Source organism: Schistocerca nitens, chromosome 3 (assembly GCF_023898315.1).
Source record: "Schistocerca nitens isolate TAMUIC-IGC-003100 chromosome 3, iqSchNite1.1, whole genome shotgun sequence".
NCBI classification, from domain to species: domain Eukaryota; kingdom Metazoa; phylum Arthropoda; class Insecta; order Orthoptera; family Acrididae; genus Schistocerca; species Schistocerca nitens.
The window spans coordinates 839681176-839690765 of record NC_064616.1 but is presented as its reverse complement, the minus strand read 5'-3'; the positions used below and the strand labels follow the sequence as shown (position 1 = coordinate 839690765).

Here is a 9590-nt window from a genome sequence, read left to right as displayed (position 1 = left end):
CGAGGGCTACTCAGATTGTCTCCTAATTCGTTTATAAAGATCAAGAACAGCAGAGGGCTTACAACACTTCCTTGGAGAACACCAGATATTTCTTCTGTTTTACTCGATGACTTTCCGTGAATTACTACGAAGTGTGACCTTCCCGACAGGAAGTTACGAATCCAGTCGCACAATTGAGACGGTACTCCTTATGCACGCAATCTGATTGGAAGTGGCTTGTGAGGAACGGTGTTCAAAAGCCTTACGGAAATTTAAAAATTTGGAATCACTTTGAGATCCCTTGCCGATAGCACTCATTACTTCGTGAGAATGAAGAGGTTGCTGTGTTTCATAACAACGATATTTTCTGAACTCGTGGTGACTATTTGTCCATAAATCGTTTTCTTCGAGGTAATTCATGATGTTCGAATACAGCACATGTTTCAAAATCCTAACACAAGGAGTCTGTAATTCTGTAACTACTCCTGTTTCCTTTCTTGGTTACTGCTGTGTGTTGTAAAACTTTCCTGTCTTTAAGTACGGATTTACGAAGAGCGAGCGGTTGTGTATGACTGCTAAATATGGAGCTATTCTATCAGTATACGATGAAAGGAACCTGACTGACATACAATCTGGAGCGGAGGCCTTGTATTTATTAAGTGATTTTAGCTGCTTCGCTACACCAATGATATCTACTTCTAAGTTCCTGATGTTGTCAGGTGTTCTAGATTCGAATTCTATAATATTGTCTTCGTCTTATTTGATGAAGTAATTTCCGCAAACCATTGTTAGTTAATCTCTTTTAGTGGCACTTTGATTAGTAAAATTTCCATTGCTATCATGCAGTGAAGGTATGATTGCAACTTGTGCTCTTGTGCTTTACATATGATCCGGACCTCTTTGGGTTTTCTGCCAGATTTCGATGCACAGTAAAAGCATATCGTATTGAAGATCGCACTAAATTTAGAGCTTCTGTATAACTTCGTCAGTCTTGGGAATTTTGCGTTCTTTTAAATTTTTCATGCTGTTTTCGTTGTTAGTGCTACAGTGTTCTGACATGTTTTTTATACCATGCGGGATCAGTACCATCTCTTATCAATTTATTTTGTTTGTACCTCTCACTTGCCGCCGATACTATTCCCATGAATTTAACCATATCTGATCTACACTTGCCTAGTCAGATTGGAAGAAGAGGAGATTGTCTATTAATAATTATTCTTACTCCCCGTTTTTGAGTAATGAAGACTTTCTTTCTCAAAAATGAGTTACCTGACTTTATTATTCCATACGACATTATTAAATAGAAAATATTTGAAATATATCCGCTTATTGACTTGTCTTTCCCCAAGATTTGCAGGATTCTAAGTGGAAACGTGGGTTAACTAAATTGTTTTAAGAGTTCCAAAATGTGCTTCTTCCAGTTTAAATTCTCATAATGAATTTTGAAGTTTTCGCCGTATTTATTATTTCCTTGCCTTGTGTTACACTTGTCAGTGGTGTATTATCGCTAGATTTGAGGAACTGAATATGTCGTACATGAAATGTATTAGCAGTTGCGAATATGGACAATCATCAGCTGTATAACTGAATGACGACAATGTAAATTTGTGCCGGATCGGGACTCGAACGCCGATTTCTCGCTTATCGCGAGTGCTTCCCTAACCATTAGGCTATCTGGACACGACTCCCGGCCACCCTCAAACCTCCATTCATTGTCAACGAAGTGTCTACAACGTTCATTACGTATATTCACGTACAGCGGAGAAATTTTAATTGAAAGTTGCTGGCCCGGTGTCGGCGGATAAATACGATATTTCAATAGGATACACGCTTCTTTTGGTCGGGTTATTGAACGGTTACCTACCGAGAGAACGATGTAACCACGCAAAAGAACTATCGAAGGAAAGTTGCTGGAGAGAGTAATGAAATAACGATATTAGTTACAGTGAATCGTAAACGCCACATCATCAGGCGTAAGTTAACTAGTGAACTGGGAATTACTGAGATTACTCTTCGCTGAGTTTTGAAACGAAGAAAATATCACCTGTATCATACTTCCCTACATCAAAAACTTCATGGGAATCATTTCCAGGACGGAGGAACATTTTTCCAGTGATCCCTTCAGCAGATACTGACAGGCCGCAGTATTTTTGCTCGAGTATTGTTCTCTGACGAGTCGACGTTGGTGACACACTCATTGTTCCATTCTGCATCGATGGCAGCATAATTATTAATATCGCACGTTCTTGGAGGGAAATCTTCCAGTATTGCTCGCGGACCTTCCCTGGACTTTCCAAAAACTGTTTAGTTTCGAAAAGATGGTTATCCAGCAAATCTTTCTATAGCAGCACAGGAAGCGTTAGATCGTTGATGGATCGGAATAGGCAGTGCAGTGCCTTGCACTGAAACATGGTCAAATCTTATTTCGCCATACTTTAGTTTGTGGAGTTACTTGAAGATTAAAGTTTATAATAAGTTTCCGAAAACGCACGATTACGCAATTCAGCGTATCAACAACGCATTTCAGCAGCTTGCATTGGGAATACTTCTCAGTAGTGTCGAATCTTTCCATGTATGGAAACTATAGGTTTCGAAGTGGGTGGCATCATTTTTAAGCACTTATTGCGAAATAATTTTTACAAACAAGCACCTTGTTGTTGGGAGGTGAGGGGACACATATCAAACGAACACTCCGACGGTGAGAGGTAAGAGGATACACGTCAAACGAAACACCCGGTTGCTGGCAGGTGAGAGACACATTTCAAAAAGCTTTTTTCACACTTACTGAATACGTCTGGTTCAAATGGCTCTGAGCACTATGGGACTTAACTCCTGAGGTCATCAGTCCCCTAGAACTTAGAACTACTTAAACCTAACTAACCTAAGGACATCACACACATCCATGCCCGAGGCAGGATTCGAACCTGCGACCGTAGTGGTCACGCGGTTCCAGACTGTAGCGCCTAGAACCGCTCGGCCACCCCGGCCGGCGAATACGTCAGGCATTCTTCTCTTGATCCAAAGCATTTTTCTCAAGGTAATACAATTTTGGAACTCAACTCTACTGTTTGTCGATAGCAGCGCCGTCTATGGTACAACAAAAGTCTTACATAAAAAAGTTAGGTATTTTTTCCCATAGAACCAGAATCTACAATAAGACTGGGATGTTCTTCTCTAAGATTTCTAATTTCATCCCCACCTCGTCCTGAAGGAGGGCCAGGTAGGTCAACTTTGGAAACGCCAAATACTGAACCAGTATGTTCCGTTTGTTAATCCGATGCGTAGTTTTTGAGATATTTCGTTGCTTCAAGTTAAAAGACTCACCAAGTAGAACCATGTTGCACAGAACACAAAAAACGCCATTGAGAAATGAAATTCTTCAAACGGTAATTTGAGTCAATAAACAAATAGCAGCTGTAAATCATTATCAACTTGCACTTACAGATAAAATGTCGAAGAATGTTAGGAAAGGAACAGACCGAAACAAAAATAAGAACCACAATCAGACAAACATCGGGACAGTATGCATTTCCCGCATTGGTGTCATTCCACAGAAGATTACTAATGTATTGAGACCAATTGATGTGAAAGTTTCTTCCTCCACCAGCAATAAATTATGTAAAATTCTGCAGCGCAATATAAAATCCAACAAAGACATATTTTCCAGTTCAGGTGTATACAAGATAAAATGCAATGAGCACCTAGTACATTATGTGGACGAATGCCTATAGGTACGACGTGCCAGTAAATCTGCCATAGTTACATTAATGACAAAGGACATGCTTTTGACAACATAGATAATAATCTAGTATTATATCACAAATAAATGAGTAGATAAATAAATGCCACAAACTGAACTTGTATGAAGTACTTGAAACAATTATTCGCAACAATCAAGGACAAAGCTGAAACACTGGCAATGAACTTTTTTTAGAATTTTCTCAAGCATACTAGACGGTGCACAGTAATGTATCAATGGAACTAAGTTGTAAGTAATTCGCCATCGTTTGAGGCTGGTGTCACAACAAGAGTGTCCGTCGACAACACGTTGAGTCGTCTGCTGCGACTGAGACTGTATGCATAACACATACATATTATTGCAATAAGAAGTTATTTGTGGAATCATTTGCCTTAACAAATGGTTCTGAGCACTATGGGACTTAACATCTGTGGTCATCAGTCCCCTAGAACTTAGAACTACTTAAACCTAACTAACCTAAGGCCATCACACATATCAATGCCCGAGGCAGAATTCGAACCTGCGACCTTAGCAGTCGCGCGGTTCCGGACTGCGCGCCTAGAGCCGCTAGACCACCGCGGCCGGAATTTGCATTAACAGTTCCAGATAAAAGACTCATGTAAATATTTGATTCGGATAACAGTGATGCTGAAGTATTTATTATTTAGAAAATGACAACAACATCATCAAAAATGCTGTCTAAAATAGAAACAATAGTAATGGCTGTGGTTAGCCAGCCGAGTAGGACAGAAGACCGAAAAGAATTTCGATGAAATAATACCCGCAAAATGACTGAGTGCTATATTTCTTGAAGTTATTGTCAATGATGGTATCAATGGCATCACTAGGAACTGAATAGCGTATCTCTGTCAAGACTGAGCGGAAGAGACCTGCCAACGCCATTACATCTCTCAACGGTGTTCTAAAAAAGCACTAAAGATTTTCGGTTTGGAAATAGATGTGACCACATCATAAAGAGATATGATTTCTGTTGAAAATATTTTTGTTGAACATTTTGTAGCATCCCAAGAACAAATACAGACATCAAGAATCCTATCTCTCTAGATCTGCGCGGTCACATTGCCACGTAGCAAAGCATGGAGGGCTGTGTGTCTGTCTAAAGATATGTTACTCCTCACACACGCGCTGCCTCGTCCTGAGCCATTTCTTTTCCTGTTGTTTGATGAATGAAAACTGATTATCACCCAAAATAAAACCTTTTCCTTATCTTAACCACTTAAGCTGAATGGAGGTTAAAGTACTTCATAAGGTTTTATGTCGTAAGATCTGTATGATGTGATCCTAGCACTGGCTGCAGCTAAGGCCGTCCATTGTTTAAAGACTGTGACGATCTCACTCCTTGGAGTGAACAAATTCAAAAATCGGCTATCGACGCTCAACGTTAGTCCTAGTCATCCTTGAATAATCCTTTCTAATGCTAAACTTGAAATCACAATTTGTTTCTACAGTCTATGAACAAAACATAGATGAACATCCCCTCATCCTGCCACAGCAACGAACTCTCTGTAAAGTAAGCGACTGTTGGACCAGTCGAATGACACGCAATAATGTATAGGGATGTCTTATTCGCAAATGTCTTTCATTCAGTTTTCATGATTTGATGACGCCTTTGAAAATCACTAAGCGCCGAACGTTCCATCAACTGGTCACCTTCAGTTTCACCTGTCTCATAGCTGCCAATGTCTGTCCACTCTAGCTTTTCCCCATTGCCTTTTATTGGTGTTCCCACCCCATGTCCACCTATCATGTCCCTTGCTGCGCTTTTTCCCTACCCACACGCGTATCTTACACTGCAGCTCACTTCGTTCTCGCTGCATGTGGTCCGTTCGTCCATACTTGTGACACCTAACACCTGCGGTAATTTTCCTTTTCTATCACAAACTGGGGTCTTAGCGTATATCCGTCGAAGTTCGTATTGTCTCAGCAAAGTTAACAGGGAATTCTTTGTGTAGCTTTGTTGACACACAGGGCAGTGACCCTCGCAGAAATCTATTCAGTGCCCTCTGTTCCACCTCTTGCCAAAGCACCTTGTTGGTATCATCACTTTCCGTCAATTCATATGTACTTATTCAGTTTCCTACTCCTGTCCCCAAAGTTGTCAAAGGACAACCCTGTTTTCGTGACACATTACTGATCTGTTCCCTTCTATGTCTGCAGCTACTGTTACTTCAGTATCGCAGTACGAAGCCTGCTCATAGGATTTAAAATCTCTGACATTCCTCAGCTCTTTGTGATACTGTACATACATTGTAGTACCTAAAACGCCATTCGGACAATTTAATGAATCGTAATAACGGCTTTAAGTTGGATAAAAATTGGAATCCAATTATTAAAATTATGCGGCCACAACGGAATCGATGTGCTCAGTCGATACTCAGCGATTAGACTATTCTTACTTCACCACTAAGCGCAGCACACACTAATTGGTTGCCTCGCGCATGTCACCTCCTAACGCAGGCGCCGTAAACTGCCAGTACGATTTGCGTGCGCAGAATACGCTATAAATATCATGACTGCATCAGTCTCTTCACAACACGACCACGTTTTTCTGTCCGTTTTCGTAGAGTCACTAGCAGGACCGGTTCTCGTCCAGCCACTTTTTTCTTTGACCATAGAGTTGGTGCCTTACTGCACCCTTCCTCTGTACTTCCACCGTCGGAGGGTGGCACGAAACTTAGAGTTCCACCGCCACACCTTGAGCCGTTGATTTGAGTCCCTCTCACATGTCCACTGAGACAGTTCGACCGGATCTGAACCGGTGACACTATGTATTAGTAAACTGCCCCAAAAATAAGGTCTCTTCAGTACTCCGTCTACTTACCTGAGGATGGACGGACGTCTCTGGGCCGAAATATCGTGCAGACTACTGATGGGATCCGGCTGCTAACCCGAAAATTACTGGAAGCCCATTGTGACCGCCAAGGGCGTGTGGACGCCATGGTGAAACCTAATATGTCAGGTGATGACACCCAATGAGCTGCCTCATCTTCGCAGTGCCAGTTTGAGGCTAAGAACTATCTCTTTTAGCAGGTGGCCCGTAGGCAAGTGGCTACGCCTAGCTGATGATTCTGCTCAGTAACGTTGTAGCTGCTTGACCTTAAACTGAACCGATCACTGGGATGGTGAATGTCATAATGCTGGTGAACGTCTAAACCAAATGAACAAGTACAAGTGTTGGTAAAGATTGAGAGGGGAGCATTTATAATTGTTAACTATATATGACGGTAGTATCTGTTCCCGAAAGAACAGTTACCGTCGATGACCATGCAGCTTTGCCCGAAATGAAATGATAATTAAATGGACACCCTAGCTGCAAGCAGGCGTTGATACACTTCATTGGGGACATGTTGAAAATGTGTGCCCCGACCGGGACTCGAACCCGGGATCTCCTGCTTACATGGCAGACGCTCTATCCATCTGAGCCACCGCGGGCACAGAGGATAGTGCGTCTGCAGGGACTTATCCGCTGCACGCTCCCCGTGAGATCCACATTCCCAACATGTCCACAACACTACATTCGTAGTGCGCCTAATAGATGTTTGCCCATCATACTCATTACTCGTGGCAGATTAATCTACCAAGTCCCGTACGAGTTCGGGCATAGCGTGCATGGTCATCGACGGTAACTGTTCTTTCGGGAACAGATACTACCGTCATATATAGTTAAAAATATGGGTTCCCGGCCTTTGACCTTCTTGTGCGAACGCACACGATATGCCCGAACTCGTACGGGACTTGGTAGATTAATCTGCCACGAGTAATGAGTATGATGGGCAAACATCTATTAGGCGCACTACGAATGTAGTGTTGTGGACATGTTGGGAATGTGGATCTCACGGGGAGCGTGCAACGGATAAGTCCCTGCAGACGCACAATCCTCTTTGCCCGCGGTGGCTCAGATGGATAGAGCGTCTGCCATGTAAGCAAGAGATCCCGGGTTCGAGTCCCGGTCGGGGCACACATTTTCAACATGTCCCCAATGAAGTGTATCAATGCCTGCTTGCAGCTAGGGTATCCATTTCATTATCATTTCATGTCGAGCAAAGCTGCATGGTCATCAACGGTAACTGTTCTTTCGGGAACAGATACTACCGTCATATATAGTTAAAAATATGGGTTCCCGGCCTTTGACCTTCTTGTGCGAACGCACACGATATGCCCGAACTCGTACGGGACTTGGTAGATTAATCTGCCACGAGTAATGAGTATGATGGGCAAACATCTATTAGGCGCACTACGAATGTAGTGTTGTGGACATGTTGGGAATGTGGATCTCACGGGGAGCGTGCAACGGATAAGTCCCTGCAGACGCACAATCCTCTTTGCCCGCGGTGGCTCAGATGGATAGAGCGTCTGCCATGTAAGCAAGAGATCCCGGGTTCGAGTCCCGGTCGGGGCACACATTTTCAACATGTCCCCAATGAAGTGTATCAACGCCTGCTTGCAGCTAGGGTGTCCATTTAATTATTATTTCATTTATAATTGTACTCCGCTGGTGCGTTATGACTGGAGCCTGATTCCTATCATGCAAGCAGCTGCTTCGTTGCCCGGATTATAAGTTCAAAGAGCAGACGCTGTTCAAGGAATTTTCTACGCCCTTTCGTAGGAACAACACCGTTACCATGGGTGTAGATAACCCAGGAACTATTCACATTTCTCATTTCGCGGTATTGCATACTTGTTGAAGTTGATCGGAATAGCACTGTTTTAGTGTGTAACGTGGACAGTGTTGCGATGTTCTGCTACACAGACCAGAAGAGAAATTAAAGTTCTTATCTATACATTCATATTAAGGTTTACTGTTGTTTCCGTAAGTTACTTAAGTGAATGGTGTGAGACTTGGCTGCTTTAATGCCACTTTCTTGTGCAATCCGGTATTATGCTATGGTTCTAATAATCTTGTCATGCACTGCACGTTGAAACCAAATTTTTTTTCAATTATTTCAAAGACAGATTTTTATAGGTTGAAGAGGTTTAAGAAACCTCTGCACTCCATCATTATAAAACCTGAAAGCTCCACTCAGCAAGCATTTTAAAGAGGTTTAACGTTTTATAGATAAAAGTTCAGCTGTGGTTAAAGCCGATGTGCTGCTTATGTAACGGTGAAAGTCTTTCGGCGTCTTTTCAGAAGCTGAAAACAGTTTAACCTCTAACACTTCATAATAGACGAAAATAGAATATTCAAAAAGAAGTGTATTAGCTTGTTGTTTGGTTTGCTGTTGCTGTAGGCAACAGTTCTAAGACTGGTCTGATGACGGGAGTCTAACTCGTGTAATTAATTTCACACCTGCATATGTCCTGCATCCTACACCCGCTTGAATCCACTTATCGCTGTTGCAAAACATACAAGGTTAAGCGAAGATTTAAAACTTTTGTCAGAAATAATGTATATGCAAACCCTCAAGATTTACAGAACAATGTTCCTATAGAAATTCATGAAGTAAGTACATTTCCGAAGTCTTACATTTAGGCAACGACCATTGGGAACCATCCTGGATTACCATTCCCCAGATAATTCTTTGTGCATTATATAATTCTGTTTATATTTTTACTAATTACGAATTACTAATTACAGGATGCACAGAGGCATTCAATCAGTCATTCTCCCCGTGCTTCATACGTAAATGAACCGCAAACATCTCTAATAACTGGTACAATGTGATGTGCTCGCTGCCATACACTTCTCAATAGTTTGCAGAGTATGGATGTACATCTTCAATATGAATGTGGAAAGGAAGGAAGAGAGAAGATGAAACAATGTGCTCATACACGTCGTACTCATTTTGAATGACTGAGCAGTAAACCTAGTTTACATCGACATTTAGTGTTGCTGGATAGTGTCAACAGTTTT

At 41.9% G+C, this 9590-nt stretch overlaps 1 non-coding gene across 1 annotated transcript; it reads right to left on the bottom strand.

Annotated features, from left to right (window-relative positions):
- Window positions 1-7097: 7097 nt before the first annotated feature.
- Window positions 7098-7172, bottom strand: Trnat-ugu (transfer RNA threonine (anticodon UGU)). Its single transcript has one exon. It is a non-coding gene; the product is annotated as a tRNA-Thr (tRNA).
- Between the last annotated feature and the right edge of the window lie 2418 nt (window positions 7173-9590).